The 17,589-nt window shown below is 43.9% G+C and overlaps 2 long non-coding RNA genes across 2 annotated transcripts in view; one reads left to right on the forward strand and one right to left on the reverse strand.

Moving 5' to 3' along the window:
* LOC138948979 (uncharacterized) overlaps window positions 1-17,589 on the forward strand; it is a 411,010-nt gene that overhangs the window by 319,164 nt on the left and 74,257 nt on the right. The window lies entirely within an intron of this gene.
* Window positions 2,699-4,826, reverse strand: LOC138948980 (uncharacterized). The gene is made up of 2 exons (XR_011450136.1): window positions 4,014-4,826; window positions 2,699-3,528 (listed from the first exon to the last, which is right to left on the reverse strand). It is a non-coding gene; the product is annotated as an uncharacterized lncRNA (long non-coding RNA).

Here is a 17,589-nt window from a genome sequence, read left to right on the forward strand (position 1 = left end):
CAAATCATGTCGGGGTGGGGATGGGGCTCGGTGTGTGTGTGTGTGTGTGTGTGTGTGTGTGTGTGTGTGTGTGTGTGTGTGTGTGTGTGTGTGTGTGTGTTTCTGCCTGTCTGTCTGCCTGTCTGTCTGTCTACCTGTCTACCTGTCCGTCTGCCTTCTGTGTCTCTGTCCGTGTGTCTTTGCCTGTGTCTCTGTCTGTTGTTGTTTTACAGTGCTCACTACCAGTCACAAATAACGCATAAAAAAAAAAACATCACCATTAAACGTCAGCCGAATGAATTAATGCAGTTGGAAATGATTTTCGCCAGCTACACTGATTCTGAATCACCCGATGACGCCCCTTATTGATTCCTACCCCATTTCTCTCCATAACACGTCTAATGCACTTAACATCCGGGGCTTTACATGACCTTGAGGGCCACCACAAATCATAGCCTTTGACCCCCTTCCCATCATTCCCGCGATGACGGAAGCTAATCAAATGCCGGTAGCCATTTTTCATGCCATCCGCAGGAAGGACGCATTTTATCACACTTAATGATATTTCTCGTAATGAGCTTTTAGCGATCGAGTAAGGGTGAGCTCAACGTAGCGCATCCGGTTTGTTAGATATCGCGGGTTGTTACAGAGGAGATGCCTTTGGGAGGTTAAGGTAAAGTGCCCTTAGAGGCTGATGTGTGTGTGTGTGTGTGTGTGTGTGTGTGTGTGTGTGTGTGTGTGTGTTTTTGTGCACGTGTACTTCATTTAAATCTTTGTTTACTTTAAAAGAGAATGCGAAAGGTAGAGAGACAGAAAGAGAGAGAAAGAGAGAGAGAGAGAGAGAGAGAGAGAGAGAGAGAGAAAGAGAGACACGTCACAGACAGACAGACAGACAGACAGACATACATACATACATACAGACAAACAGACATACAGAGACAGACACAATGTGAGATACTATTTTTCCTTCTCATATATAAACATCCTCAGCCCTGACAACAACAAAAAGCAGCCACCTCGTCTTCTAGTTAACCCAAAGTAGATCTCTTCATTAAAAGGGCAACATGAAAGTCTTGCCGGTTCCCGGAGGACCGCGCGTTTCCATGCAGTGTCAATATGAAGCGGGAGGTGAGAGGAACGTATCAGAGACAAGACAGGCGGCAAATCGCCTTAACTCGCTCCTCCGGTCCTAGCTAACCTCTCCACAAACACTTCCACCTTGCCGATGAATTGATTCCCCTTGCTGCACTGCTGTACTGCTCTTCAAGAGGCTTAAGGGTGTTGCCTACGTAGTCTCGGACTTCAAGTTTGGTGTAGTACTTTTGTGGGGTAAAATTCTTATGGAGTTGAAATCAAAACCAAAACACTAACAACAAAGCATCGGCACAGAGTTCGAACTGCTCTTCAAGGGGCTTAAGGGTGTTGCCTACGTAGTCTCGGACTTCAAGTTTGGGTGTAGTACTTTTGTGGGGTAAAATTCGTATGGAGTTGAAATCAAAACCAAAACACCAACAACAACACTTGGCATAGATGTCATTGCTGCTGCTTTATACTGCTCTTGAAGGAGCATAAGGGCGTTGCCTATGTAGTCGGGACTCCAAGTCTGGGTGTAGTATTTGTGTGGGGTACGGGTAACATTCTTATGAAGATGAAAACAAAGCTTAAACATAAGACAAAATGGCATAGATTTTATTGCTGATGCGACTGCTCTTCGGAAGGAAGCTTAAGACTGTTGCTGTGTAATCATGAATTTGAGTTTTGTTTGGACAGGGGTAACATTTTCATAAATACAGAAAATGGATATTGACCACGTAGGGCTAACTGTGATCTTTTCGGCTTGTTTCATTACCGACACACGTTATTGCGACGTTTTCGACTTGTACTGATACAAAATAAATTCTTCAGACTAGTTTGGAATCAAGAAACAACGGTTAGAAATCGAGTTTCGTCTTTTCCGGCAGCCATATTCCGTCGGTGGAGTCCCTTCTTTGCAGCACCAATGGAAAGCAAGTCTAGTTTAACTATAGGAACCCTCTTCAAAAGCAATTCACATCTAATTCTGGCAGCCACGTTCCGTCTTGAGAGAAGTGCTTTCAGCGCTCATTATAGGCATCCTCCTTGAAGCTGCGTGGGGCTGGGACCCGCGTACGTTGTCGCGCATATATCTCTTTCGCCTGTCGTTCCGCCCGTGTTTATAGTGACTGAACTTGTGCCGTGATGAATTGACTGTCGTCGGAGACGATTAGAGAGAAAATATTTATTGTGGCTGAAAAGGAGATGTGTTTTTTTAAAAACCGGTGAATGATGGTGGCAGGGTGTCTGTGGGTATCTGTGAGACTGAATGATGCCCGGTATACGCATAATTCCTTTTGGAGTACTTTCTCTTAAGGTTCTATACTTGAACGTCGTGCCTTATATGGACAGATCTGTCAAGATTGCAATTGCAGCCCTATCATTGATACAGATTGTATTGACCCCTTAAAACACCACGTCAATTAAAAGAGAGAAACAAACCTTTATTCTCCGAGCATGTCAACGAGGAGCAACTTGTTTGTGTTTCATGAATTTGTAAGATACCTTGAACATACCTTCTATCCTGTCATGAAGTGGAATATGCGAATAAAGAAGTTATTTTCTATTACTACGTGCTCTGCCCTATCTAGTTAAACTGACTCTTTCACTCTTCGCACTACACACTTCATACACAGAATCTGGGAGGATACAGACTTATTATTTCCTCACAAATAACAATACGATTCTTCACATCAATACAGCAATACCAATCACCATTCACGAACGCACAGTTCACACAGTGATATTGCAATCACTCAATACATGTGAGTACATAGTATAACAATCTTTCTTAAAGGCATATGTACGCGCTCCCGTGTTTACAAAGTGTAGTTTGCCCATAATCGATGTCAAACGCACCATAAGACCATATAATGACGATATGTCACCATGCGCGGACCATAATACATGCATTACAGCTTGTTCTAGCCTCTGAAAAAGTGAGGATGTCAACAAAGCCGCGGTGTTAGCTCCCTTGCATCAACGTTACATGTGTTGCCAAATCTATAAATAGGACGATCCAGATCAAAATGAAAATTAACATATCTCAACATTGAAGGGGTCCTAGACCACAATATTTTGCAGGGAACTTAATTTAGCATGTCTCCAGCTGTTGGTAAAGCAATTAGCGTGTATAGTCATCGAGTACATATGCCTTTAACCATACTATTTCAATATTAGGTTATTCCACAAGAGAGGATGTTGACAGAGACTCACGAGTTCGTAGTTCTCACTTCATGCCATCCTTTACACACTCTTGTGCCACTGTACCTCCATGCCGATACTGTTATCCATATCTCACGTTCCTCCCCGAGAAACACTACTTCGCCCTTAGCGAAAAGTACCGGTACGTCTCAACGTCCAGTGTTGATGGGGACTCCACCGTCCATCCACCTTCGCCGATGTGACTTCTTGTCCTGACATCGTCACGAACTCTCCAGTGTGTGTTCAAACGCCCGGACACCGTCATGGAAACTCCTAAAGAATTAACCCACGTCTCTTAAACCATCTCTTCTTTCTAAACAGTCGTGTATCAGCTCTCTCGTTCATTCTTCCCTTTCTCTCCCTCTTGGCCATATTTACTAAATACCTAACGTAATCCAAACATAATAATGATCACACTCTCATTCTTCATTCTACATTCACAACTAAACATTACACACGTACTTCTGACATCATTCCATGTATGTCATTCCGTCCACAATCAATATCCAAGCTATACTTAACCCATGGATCACTTAATCCATTAATGACACTACCATACATAGCATCAACAGCTTAACATAACATAAATGCGTAACAACATTTATGTTCAAGAAATTCCCCAACAAAAACGTAATACAATCTCAACGAGAATCCTCTTAAAAACTTCACACTAGAATTTAGTGCACTTTGCCTACACTAACATTTACATTCCAGCTATGTATTCAAGCTTCAATATTATACAATAATAACTCATTTACCTTAAGAGACCCGTCTCAATAAGGAGTTCTTGTTCCCAGAACAAGACGACAAGCGCAAACCAACCTCCTTGGTTTCTAGTTTGATACGCTGTGACTCTCTCAATCTCAAAACCAGCTATATTGCTCAAACTCGTAAACACAATTCTGTTAAGCCAGGGCTATTTCCTCGTGAATCACACGAAATCACACTAACCTGTCTACGCATCAACAATCCATTTTTTAGGGAGGTTAAAATCACGACGTCTTTACAAAACCCAACTTATCTCCAAATACCTTACTCGCCGGGTCATACCTAAGACTTTGAAATTGGCAGAAGTGTCAGAATAATGTGACTGGGTGAAACATGAAGCCTGTGCTGCGATTTCTGTCAAACAAACTCACATCTTTGTGACAATCCTCTGTAAACGATCATGTAAACCACCACAGAACTGTCCTGGCGTTTACACGGGATGGGAACAGCCCTCCACTTGGACACATACAATCTACAAACAGGACAAGTTTGCGAGTATTAGACGATTTGTTTGTTTGTTTGTTTGCTTAACGCCCAGCCGACCACGAAGGGCCATATCAGGGCGGTGCTGCTTTGACATATAACGTGCGCCACACACAAGACAGAAGTCGCAGCACAGGCTTCATGTCTCACCCAGTCACATTATTCTGACACCGGACCAACCAGTCCTAGCACTAACCCCATAATGCCAGACGCCAGGCGGAACAGCCACTAGATTGCCAATTTTAAAGTCTTGGGTATGACCCGGCCGGGGTTCGAACCCACGACCTCCCAATCACGGGGCGGACGCCTTACCACTAGTGCCGGTAGTATTAGACGATGTTCGGAAATAACTTTTGATGGGAAAAAAAGAGGGCAATCAAACCCGCGTGATCTTGTTCGCCAATCACTAGCGAGCGGCGTGTTGCTGCACGTTGTCCACGAGCACGTATAAGACACGCAACTCAATAACAATTGGCCTATTTTGTCACGTGGTTTTGTTAGCCCTCTTTTTTTCTAAGGAACGACAACCCTTTGCTGCCCTTTAAAAATTGACAGTTATTTTCGGAATTCGTCTATTTCTTTAGGACGGTACATCCCTTAACTTAAAGGTACCTTTCTCCCCGTGGAAACAATAACGTAAAGCTTCATCCTGACCTCAGGTCAAAATGAGTTCGGCTCATTCTATCCCTGACAGGATGCCTTGGTTTTCCTTAACCTTGCCTGGCGAGGAAATCGATTGTTTACATATTTAGATCTTTTCGTAATGTGTTATGGATATTAGCAGATTCGCGATCGTCGATAATGATTTTTCATGGTGTTGTGTAATTTTTAGATTACAAAGGAATTGATATGTAAGACAGTTTCAAGCGAGCTATTTTTCGCGGCTGTATTTACTGTGCAAACAACTCTAAATATGGCAAAAGTGTCACGTGATAATCAATTTCGACTTGTTTTGACCTTAGAACGATGTCTTTATCATAACTGTGAAGAACAAAACGGAGATCACTGTCGAAGTCGGCCAATCTGCAGTCATTTTCGTCTCGCGAATACTGCTCGCGAACAACATATGGGAGATAACTCTGTATTCTTGTTTTTGATAGATTCGCGTAGGACTGTAGGCCCCCCGCGGGTTAGGGGGAAGAATTTACCCGATGCCCCCCAGCATGTCGTAAGAGGCTAACGGATTCTGCTTTTCCTTTTACCCTTGTTAAGTGTTTCTTGTATAGAATATAGTCAATGTTTGTAAAGATTTTAGTCAAGCAGTATGTAAGAATACTGGAAACTTGCATTCACCCAGTAAGGTCATATATTGTACTACGTTGCAAGCCCCTGGAGCAATTTTTTGATTAGTGCTTTTGTGAACAAGAAACAATTAACAAGTGGCTCTATCCCATCCCCCCCCCCCTTTCCCCGTCGCGATATAACCTTGAACGGTTGAAAACGACGTTAAACACCAAATAAAGAAAGTAGGACCGTAGCGTCCGGTCAGAGAGATAACTGACGATAGCCGTGGAGCGATGAACAAAATTGTCCAGTCGATTACACGAGATGAGAAATTTCTTCCACTTGGACCAATACCAAAACCTACAGTCTAAACAGTCCTTCCGAATTATTCAGAATGTTTAACCTCTGATTTTAAACGATTTTGTGTGTGTTCCTAACATACACAATCAAGTCAAATTATACTTCAATGTAAAGATTAGCATGTGTCAAATCAACCAGAAAACCATGTTCTTTTTGTGAATTATCTTACCTTGGCTGTGCCTGACTACGTTACGCCCTGACAAAACCAGGAAATTTAGACGATTACCCGTAGTTTCAGTGGATGAAGCAAGTGAAATAATAATAATAATAAATAATAATAAATAACTTTTCTATAGCGCGAGTCCCATCAATTGGCTCCAGGCGCTTTACAAATTCATTATAGAATAAACTAGCACAAATCAACAAGCATACAAAGCATACATTTAACTGAGACATAACACCAAGAACCCAAGCAAAAACTTAGCGTACAATGTTAAAAGTACACACACACGCACACACAGGTCAAAGCGGAAACACTAATTATTGCGTCAAATGAGTGCGAACACATACACGATGCCTTTTTTCCTTCCATTGTTACCTTCAGAATCAGTAATTGTGCCAAAAATATGGACTTAAAAGACAGTTCCCGATGGGGGTTTCATACTGTTATCAGCGTTACCACCAAATAGACTGCCGAGCCTGTCCGTTTGTATTTATTGCCAAATTTGACATGTCGTTTTCCCGAATGTGTGTGTGTGTGTGTGTGTGTGTTTCCTAAACCCATTCCAATATCTCTCCATCAATGTGTCTTGTTTTTGAACCGCCTCTCTCTCTCTCTCTCTCTCTCTCTAGCTCTCTCTCCCCCCCCCTCTCTCTCTCTCTTCAACTCTCCGCACCCTCGCCCCTCCACCCCACTTTACAGACTCCCAAGACACACCTCTCTATCTCACAGACGGGTAAGTGTTTGCGGAAGGCCAAAACCCTGGGGAGGAGGGCGACAGACGGTCAATAGTGGCTGAAGTTTATTACCGGTTTTAATAATTGATGATCGAAAAAACAGCCAGTAGATAACCCCTGGCGCTCTGCGGCTTCGTATGACAGACTTTTAAATTAGATTTATAGAGGGTACATATTTACCCTGGTTTACGGTCTCGCTAGCCGTGTTTACGACTGATGGCTGTACTACCGCGGATCCGTTCTGTCGTGATTCCAAGGAAGTAATTAACACTGCCAAAGGTCTCGTTTTCTTTGGAAAGAAGAAAGAAAGAAATAACAAAAGAAAAGAAAGAAAGAAAAGAAGAAAAACAATAAAAGCAGCAGCAGCAGCACATCGTACAGAGAACTTTAATAAATACTTTTAGAACCAGAATCATGACAAGAAAGTGTGCACGAATTAAGTGTTGGGGTGCGTGTTGTGCTTTCTTTGCACTTACTTCACTGTTTGGGTTCAAGTGCTAGTCTTTCGGATGAGACGAAAAACCGAGGTCCCTTCGTGTACACTACATTGGGGTGTGCACGTTAAAGATCCCACGATTGACAAAAGGGTCTTTCCTAGCAAAATTGTATAGGCATAGATAAAAATGTCCACCAAAATACCCGTGTGACTTGGAATAATAGGCCGTGAAAAGTAGGATATGCGCCGAAATGGCTGCGATCTGCTGGCCGATGTGAATGCGTGATGTATTGTGTAAAAAAAAATTCCATCTCACACGGCATAAATAAATCCCTGCGCCTCGAATATGTGCGCGATATAAATTGCAACAACAAAAATAAAAAATAAAAAAATAAATCCCTGCGCTTAGAACTGTACCCACGGAATACGCGCGATATAAGCCTCATATTGATTGATTGATTGATTGATTGTTTGGGCAGAGCTTGTATTTTGCATAAGAAGGTCAAATATTGGTGTATTTGTTTTGCACGTTGGTGGGTCACTTTTCAACAGGTTTCAGCGTAAAACTTAAACGTGTGTTGTTTAGTTTGACTAAAAGCCGAGCTTACCCAAGTTTCCCTGTACACTCGCACACAAACTGATCGCCCTGGTGTTGTAACGTGAATACCCCCCCCCCCCCCCCCCCCTCCTCCCATGCCCATTTCCTGTGTCTCTCATCAATCGCCATATTGTCCACGGCACCCTGGGAATTGCGGCCTCGGTTTGGTGTTAATGGTCAGAACAGCCTTGGGGCCGACGATGTGGTGACAGCAGTGTAAGTCACTAATGACATTGACTCGTGATGGCCTCGTCAGGGCGGGTCCATACGGGATCAAATTATAATCCCGAAAGAAGTTACTACTGTTGTGCCTATTTCCCGAACCATTGGTGTCAACACACAAGGACTACCTCCTGCACAAAATGACTTTCTTTCTTTATTTGGTGTTTAACGTCGTTTTCAACCACGAAGGTTATATCGTGACGGGGAAAGGGGGGAGATGGGATAGAGCCACTTGTCAATTGTTTCTTGTTCACAAAAGCACTAATCAAAAATTTGCTCCAGGGGCTTGCAACGTAGTACAATATATTACCTTACTGGGAGAATGCAAGTTTCCAGTACAAAGGACTTAACATTTCTTACATACTGCTTGACTAAAATCTTTACAAAAATTGACTATATTCTATACAAGAAACACTTAACAAGGGTAAAAGGAGAAACAGAATCCGTTAGTCGCCTCTTACGACATGCTGGGGAGCATCGGGTAAATTCTTCCCCCTAACCCGCGGGGGGTGTTAGTCGCCTCTTACGACATGCTGGGGAGCATCGGGTAAATTCTTCCCCCTAACCCGCGGGGGGTCACAAAATTACTGCAGCAACAGCACTGATCATGTTGGTGTCGTTTAAAATGATAGTACATGTTATCAGAAAATGTTTGTCTCTACTTGTATAACCCGACACTGTTACTCCCCCGTGTTGTGCCGACGCTGAGCAAAGCTAATTGTAGGGTTCTTTATTCCCACGTAATGTCACGTGGGAATGAACTCAGCCATAAATCGAGAACGATTATTTTGTTGGAGATTTGATTTCCACATTGTAAAACAAGTTATTCTATATTTTATTTTTTTCAACGGAACGAGTTTATGTGTATCTGATGTGATGGAACAACCTGCATTCCTCTCTTTATTGTTCTTGTATTTTTTGTATTTTATTTTTTCATGTACCCCCATGGGGTTTCTTGAAATAAAATTTGACTTGTAGTGACCTTTCCAGGGCGCAAGCCTGGGCAAAGTTGTTTGGAGACCCTGGGTTGCCTGCCCAGTCGTCAGAGTCCTCGTCTCGGCCTCGTCAGTGTGATCCAAAGGAGAGCGAAGCACGACGTTTAGCACCAGTTTGGCTGCAGGAGCTGTCGGAAGGGTGGCGAGACGCGCACCAGTCCGCCTTAGTAGGGGCCCCACTCCGGATTTTTGGTAAGGTTCACTAGCCTTTTCCTTTTCCAAGGCACTTACAAGGCAGTGAGGCTGTATGTCACCGATAGCGTGGGTTTACAATCGGTGTTTTTCTTTACCTAGATGAGCTACCGAGTCAGTATTTTTTACCTCCCCCTGACTCTGCCAGAGGACGTTTGAGTCCCGTGATCCCAAGGTTGACGAGCCCCAACTCCTGGCCTTCACGTCATGCGTGGCACAGTTTTCTGAGCCCGGCGGAACTGTTTCTACTGACAGGAAATGGGGAGAAAGGCGGGTCACTGGCGCCTCTAAACCCGTTGTTTCGGACAAATGGGGCTCGTCAGAACTATCCAATGTCTGAACCTTACAAAATCATGTCGTACACTGATAGATTGATATATTTGCCAGCACAAAAGCCGCGAACGTAGAGAGAGAGAGAGAACAAGAACAAGAACAAGAACAATTCTTTATTTTACGAGGGTAATAGAGTAAGCAGTGATCTGCTTTTTTACATCTGGCCCTCGCCCTAGAGAGGGACTAGTCTAAAATTGCTAAAGAATAAGCAAGTAAAGAAAACAAACTACTGCTACATGATTATAATAGAAATGAAAGTAAGAACATATCATCAATTTACATACAATACATTGCTTAAATGAAAAATGTAAGTTCATTTGACATGAGTTAAGAATTATAGAGTAGATTGCACTGACGCAACAACGTTGTAAGTGCCATGCCCATTGACATACACTGCATTCGAAAGAATCAGTGTATATAAAAATAATAATGCATTGTTAAAAAGCACCGGTTGTTGGTTTTAACAACCATTCTAGCGACAACAGATGTTTATTTAGACTTCATGAGATAAGACGTATATCTGGTCTTAAAAACGTGTGTGCTGCTAGTTTGCCGTAGGATTCAGTCGGAAGAGTGTTCCAGAGACTGCTACCTGAATAGACTAAACTAGATTTGAATAGGTCAATCCTAGGCAGAGGCATGTTCAGTCTCATCAATTGGCGTGAAGTTTTTAACGTGAATTTGGAAAATATGGTTTGAGGTACACATCCATGAATAATTTTATGCATAAGGGTACCTTTATTATAACTTAGCCTTGCCTTCAGAGGAAAAATGCCTAAGTTCATGTAGTCTAACTCAGATAGGGTTGTTTTCTTTAATAAGACTACTTTAAGCGCTCGTTTATGTAATCTAATTAGTGGTTTGAATGAATTTTCACTTGCCGAGTCCCACAAGGTAGACGCGTAGTCAATAACAGACTGAATATGAGCATTAAAGAATAATTTCCTGGCTTCCAAATTCAGAAAGTGCTTGATTCTAGATAATAGATAGACCTTCTTGGACACTTGTTTAGACAGTTGTTCGATGTGGTGTGACCAAGACAGGTTGTTATCAATGGTCACTCCCAAAACTTTATGATGGTCGACTTTTTCAACAAGTTTATTATTAACCGTTAGATCGTGAAATATTGAGGTTATGTTCTGGCGTTTTTGCCTAGTTGTTATTATCATGCTTTTTGTTTTTGGGGGGTTAAGGGACATGTGATTTAGCTCAGTCTATTCACTCAACTGGTTTAAACTTTCTTGCAGTGTTTCTGATAAACGACTTAAATTTGTGTTACTAGAATGTATGGTTGTGTCATCTGCAAAAAGTTCACATAAATTCTCAATGTGAAGGGGAAGGTCATTTATGTATATAGAGAAGAGGAGAGGGCCTAAAACTGACCCTTGTGGTACGCCATATCGTACATCCTGCATACTTGATGCTGAGGCGTTTGCGTATACAGCCTGTTGCCTGTCACTAAGAAAAGAAGTTATAAGTTCAACAGAATCAATCCCGAGTCCATACAATGTGAGTTTCCTCAGTAACAACTTGTGATCAATTACATCAAAAGCTTTGGCAAAATCGACAAGAGAGAGAGAGAGAGAGAGAGAGAGAGAGAGAGAGAGAGAGAGAGAGACAGACAGACAGACAGACAGACAGAGAGACGCCGGGACAGATAGAGAGAGGGACATGGTGAGAGAGACAGGACAGACAGATTGAAAGGAAAAAAAGGTAGGGGGCGTAACGTACCCTGTTTACACCGCGATGATCGCCCTTGAGCGGAGCGGGCAAGGGAGGACACTCCAAGATGAGACAATGCTCAGGCGGCACTGCAGGAGAACGGAAGACGGCTGTTTGGAATCAATTAGACCCTTTGAGGGGAGGCGATCGAAGGGTAAGCCAGTATTTACCTCCCCCTGACTCTGCCAAAGGACGTTTGAGTCACGTGATCCCATCAGAAGATCAGATGCGACTGCCATGTTGGCAAAGGCGCGTGATATTCTTTTTGTGAAAACGGGGTTTTACTCGCAGGCACACCTTAGCTGTGAATTCGTCGAATGCGATTCTTCTTCCTCTACACCGAAGAAACGTAATTTTTCAGAATATCGTGTTTTCTCAGATAATGGAGATTGCAAGTTCGACCTTTTCCAAGTTTAATGCCTTCGCTTTGATAGTCACCATTGATCATGACGGCAGGTATCTTTGAGTAGCCATTGAACGTTGTTGTAAGTGGGTTGTGGCAACTTGAAACGTTTCCGGTTTCCCAGCTTCCTCCGAGGGTCCAATCGTGACCTCCAAACTGGGTGGGGGTGTAACTTGTAAGTGGGATTCAATAGATGCGTACGTACCATTATAATAGGCAATTTGGAGAATACGTGGCCTGAAACATTTTCAAAACAAATCTCCCGCCTTTTTATGGCCGCCTTTATGCAAAGCATAAATAGGCTATTTAGGATTCGCTCTCAGTGGTTGTTTGTTTGTATCTTGAAGAGTTTAGACTGTATCTCTGGTTGTAGTTGTTTTAACATGTGCGCAAGAACAAATTCTTCAGAACATGCGCCACCTTCATATTTAAAGTCAATCAGTTTAACTAGGTCTTCGATATATTCTGAAAATTAAAACGACTTGAGGTGCCTGTGTCATTTCAGCATCGGTAGCTCAACACTCCAAGAGTTTGCCGCCGTCTGCTGAAGGTTTGTTTGAGATACACTTTGAGTAGCGACTCCTTCATCTTGTTTAATTTGTGTGACCAAGTTGTCTCCCCCTTATCTCTTTAGTTCCCCGTGTCAACACCAGCCTGTCGATTTTTTTGTGTGGAGTCCTCAAGAGCTAAGTTCTTCCTTCTAAGTTCTTCTTCTTCGTCGTTCGTTCAGCCAACAACTCTGGAGGCCATGATGAATGATGCGGGACGCTGGAGGCTCTCGAAAGGTCCAAACAGCTTCTTTCTCAAACTCACAGTGCAGCCCCCTCATTTTTCCCCATGAGCGTTTCGGAAGTTTTAGAACCTTCTTTTTACAGTAATAGACCTGATTGTAAATAGTTTGAAGCATGGAGCTTGCCATGGGAAGTGAGAAAGTAAACAAACTTGTTGCATCGGCCTCGAATAGCAATATCAGCTGAAGAGACGATCACATATAATAACCATCTTCGACTTTCCGTTCATTGTTTGTTTGCTTAACGCCCAGCCGACCACGAAGAGCCATATCAGGGCGGTGCTGCTTTGACATATAACGTGCGCCACACACAAGACAGAAGTCGCAGCACAGGCTTCATGCCACATTATTCTGACACCGGACCAACCAGTCCTAGCACTAACCCCATAATGCCAGACGCCAGGCGGAGCAACCACTAGATTGCCAATTTTAAAGTCTTATGTATGACCCGGCCGGGGTTCGAACCCACGACCTCCCGATGACGGGGCGGACGCCTTACCACTAGGCCAACCGTGCCGGTTTTTCCGTTCATTACCATCCTTTTCTTTCTGTAGTTAATGTTAATCAAACTGGGAGAGGCTGGCAGTTCTTCGCAAACGACTTTTACATTACTCTTCCTTTTCTTCCGATTGCCGTCTTATCGACAAATCAACTAATGGGCCTTGAAACTGGAGACCATCTTCGCACCGAAAGTCACAGGAGAAACCTGCCACCGGGCTCGAAGCCTGTCGCTTCGTCTTGCGTCCCACAGTGGCAAGCACTGCCTGACTGTCATGACCAATACCGCTGAATGATGACCCTGAAACAGTTGGTCAGATTCTTCAGTGCGTGACGTCCCTTCCACGGGTCATGATCGCGAGAAAGTCTTCCAATGTTTGGACGCTTGATAACACCATATGCCCGATTCACTATTTTACATATATTTATGTCTGTGGTAACACAAAGGCATTAATCTTGAAATTTAGTGTTGTAGCCTAAATCCAAAGCTCACAATTCCTTGCGTTATATATTTAAAAATAAAATAAAATCAGTATTGGTCTCAGTTCAAGTTCGCGGTCATAAAAAAAGCTCACTGAAGCTCGCATTCACCAGGACACATACTGAAAATCAGCATAGCAGGGCTGCATTCTATGCCGAGCGAAAACCTTTTTTGCTGAATTAATTTAGCAGTTTGACATAGATGCCAATTTCAAAATAAACTTCAACACAAGATATCCGGCACTTTGCACAGGAACCAACCATATCTGTCTTATCCCGTGTAAAACCAAAATCTGAATAACAGACCTGTGTCACCTGATGTTTTCTTGAATAAAAACTTGTTTTTTAACCAACAGACCTGAGGTTGTGAACGCGATCACAATCAACGACTCTAAGAGATACTGTACCTACAAATACAATATTTGAACTAAATTTTTGCTTGCCGAGTTGCCGCACATAACATCGAACCCATTGTGTCCTTGCCACTGAAAAGACATTAACCTTATCATACAAGGGGAAAAACAAACAGCTCAATAACAAATTTTACAAAACTTTGAAGAAAAAGGTGCACGCCGGCGACCGCTACGCGCCATTATACTTCGCCCACTGTGAACGGGAAACCACCAGAACCAAGACTAATACCGTCCCTGCACGCGAGATCTGCTGCATTTAGCTCCCATGATGCTGTCATAATTCAGCGCGGTTTGCATCGGTCTACACACTCAACTCGCGCTATTGTGGTCATTTTCGTGACCAGGCCGAATAGCCACAATTTTTCATCTGCAAGTTTGACTGAAACGTTCGACGCGTTTAGTGGCAAGACACTGAAGTGACCCCAAGCAAGAGAATCATCACTGGTGCCATTACTCCGCCATTACGGTAGTCAACGACCCGGGTGTCGGTTTCAGTCCGGCAATGATCGTATCGATCGACCGTTATAACGACTGGGGAAGCAGACATCTGATCATGCAGAACGATGAGTCAAGGATGGAGATAATTTAAATTATACATGTAGTTCGGACCCATACGTGCACATGGTAACTCAGTTGGTAGGAGGCACTGGAGCTTTTGATCGTTGGGTCACAGGTTCAAATCCTGTGATAGGCTAATGAAAAACATTAGCGACATTTGTCTTCAGTTGAGGCCAGGACGGACTAGGGTCAACTTTATGTCAAAGTGATGACTCAGACGGTTCCCATGTCCCACCCCATGTCACTGCCGTGGCACGTAAAAGAAGACGAAGAAGAAAAAAAAAATCAAAGTTAGGAATACATCTAGAAAAAGAGAAGTTATCCTATGGTCACCATGGCGACGCGGCAAGCAACATGCACACTCATCCAGTCGGAGTTTTACAAGTTATGCAAATGAGTCGAAATAGGCCAATGCAATGCTAACTTAATATTTCTGTCCCCAGAACTAGCGTCTATTTGGGACATGACGTGGTTATATGCTAGGAGAAATAGGCCTGCATAACCTGCATCTGTTATTATAAAACTGTAAATGGGGCCAATGGGGAGTTGGTGGGGAATTAAACTCAGTGAATGGTGGAAAATGTAGCAAAAGCATTCGCAGATGTTTTCGCATGCGTGAAAAACTGAGATACTGGGGACAGACCGAGATGGCTTATGACAAAAGTAGAGGCAATAGACACGTCTTGACTTCCCACGGTCTTAATTGGTGGACGGTGCAAATGGCCGGTCCGGCTGGCTCCGGGCGATAACTGGAGCTAGTGCAAGTGACGAGTGTGTGCATACAGTTTGTCAGCACGGATTAAATGGGATTATAGTGTCCTTGTTGACTTGCCGATTGGAAGCCATAACAGAGAGACTCAGAGAGGGAGAGAGAGAGAGAATGTGTGTGTGTGTGCGCGCGCGGTGTTGTCACGTTGCAATGGATTTTATACCCAGCTGCTGCCAGCTCGTTTTGTACCAGCCACATCTGCCCCATGGTACCAAACACAGATGGAGGAGCAAAGTATTGGCATGAAAACCGTTTTGACGCGTCAGTGGCATGGTACTGATCATGTGCATTTATGGTCTCAATCCGCGCGTGCGTGTGTGCCAGAACCTCACTGAAGCCACCCCCCCCCCCCCCCCTCGCACAGAACCGTATAGAGTCGCGCACGAAATGGACCTAAAATGTCAGGGAGTTAAACAAAATCCCTCCGATTATCCCAGCGATTCAGGAGAATCGGAATTGACCCTACCGCAAAACAGAATGGATGTTCTGGAATTATGTCCCTCAAGCATGCTATGAGCAGCACATTACAATGCAGTTAGCCGTTGAATGAAGGCAAAACAAAGGGGCAACAATTGTTGTATTTGGAGATGACCTCTTATTAGAGGGAGTCTCACATTACAGGTAAAACTGCAAGAAAAACAAGTTTTGGAGCTAAAGTTTTTGTCTGACGGTTGAATAGCAAAAGTTCCATCATTACGTTTCATGTCATTCCGGTTTGTTTGCTTGTTTGCTTAAACGCCCAGCCGACCACGAAGGGCCATATCAGGGCGGTGCTGCTTTGACATTTAACGTGCGCCACACACAAGACAGAAGTCGCAGCATAGGCTTCATGTCTCACCCAGTGAAGCGTGGATCCACGCCTACACTGATGGGTCAGCCACTGATGCTGTGAGAGATGGAGGAGCCGGCGTTCTAGTTCGGTACCCAGAGGGAGAGGCACAAACAGCGAGCATTCCCACAGGTTTGCACTGCACCAACTATAGTGCAGAAGTACAGGCCTTGAAGACAGCAGCCACAATAGTTGACGGATCAGACCATGAATGTCCTCAGGTCGTCTTTCTGACAGACGGAATGTCAGCACTCCAAGCTCTGTCTGCCAACAAAGCAAAGAAACTGAGCTCAACAACGCCCTCCAACAGGTTGCTCAGAACCGAAGGGTCGTGCTTCAGTGGGTGCCCGCTCATTGTGACATATCAGGAAACGAGGCTGCAGACAAACTTGCCAAGGAAGGTGCCTCAAAAGAACAGTTCACGTCCCAGCTGCAGTACAAGGAAAAAAAGACAATCATCAAAAACAAGAGGAAAACCAGAGCGGAGAAAGATGACTACCACCTGCTCCAACGTGAAGAACAAGTCGTCCTACTCAGACTCCGCACTGGACATAACAGACTAAACCATCATATGGCCACAAAGCTGAAGCTAGTTCCCTCCCCCCTATGTCCGTGTGGCAAGAATCAGACAGCAGAGCACATCCTGCAGGCTTGTCCATACCACAGTGCTCCGAGGGACACCACCTGGCCAGAGGAGACAGCGCTACAAAAGAAGCTATACGGCCCCAAAGAGGACTTGGAGAGGACAGCACGTTTCGCCCTGCAGTCCGGACTGACGATCTAACAGCGAACGACAAGAAGAAGACAAGAAGATGTCTCACCCAGTCACATTATTCTGACACCGGACCAACCAGTCCTAGCACTAACCCCATAATGCCAGACGCCAGGCTTAGCAGCCACTAGATTGCCAATTTCAAAGTCTTAGGTATGACCCGGCCGGGGTTCGAACCCACGACCTCCCGATCATGGGGCGGACGCCTTACCACTAGGCCAACCGTGCCGGTGTGTCATTCCGGTGACCGTGACCTAAAAATATGGACCTAAATATAACTACGGTGGGATCCCCCTTTAAAAACCTTCAGAAATATGAGAAAAAGCAGGTATATTTAAAAAAGTAATGAAATCCAATATGAAAACCAAATCTTTAAGAAAAAGAAGGAAAAAAAAAAAGGGGGGCGGGTAGGTTCTTAAAAGGGGAGTTCGGCTGTAGTGTACAAACCATTCTAGTTTGACATCTGATCTGGGTAGCCTTTCCCTGAATCAGATGCCATGAACATTTTGGCGAGTGTCACTCACTGCGATACATAAATAAAAAAAGTAATGCATAACAGTGGAACACAAACAATGTGTTAAAGTGCAGCCCC

Source organism: Littorina saxatilis, linkage group LG15 (assembly GCF_037325665.1).
Source record: "Littorina saxatilis isolate snail1 linkage group LG15, US_GU_Lsax_2.0, whole genome shotgun sequence".
In the NCBI taxonomy this organism is placed as follows: domain Eukaryota; kingdom Metazoa; phylum Mollusca; class Gastropoda; order Littorinimorpha; family Littorinidae; genus Littorina; species Littorina saxatilis.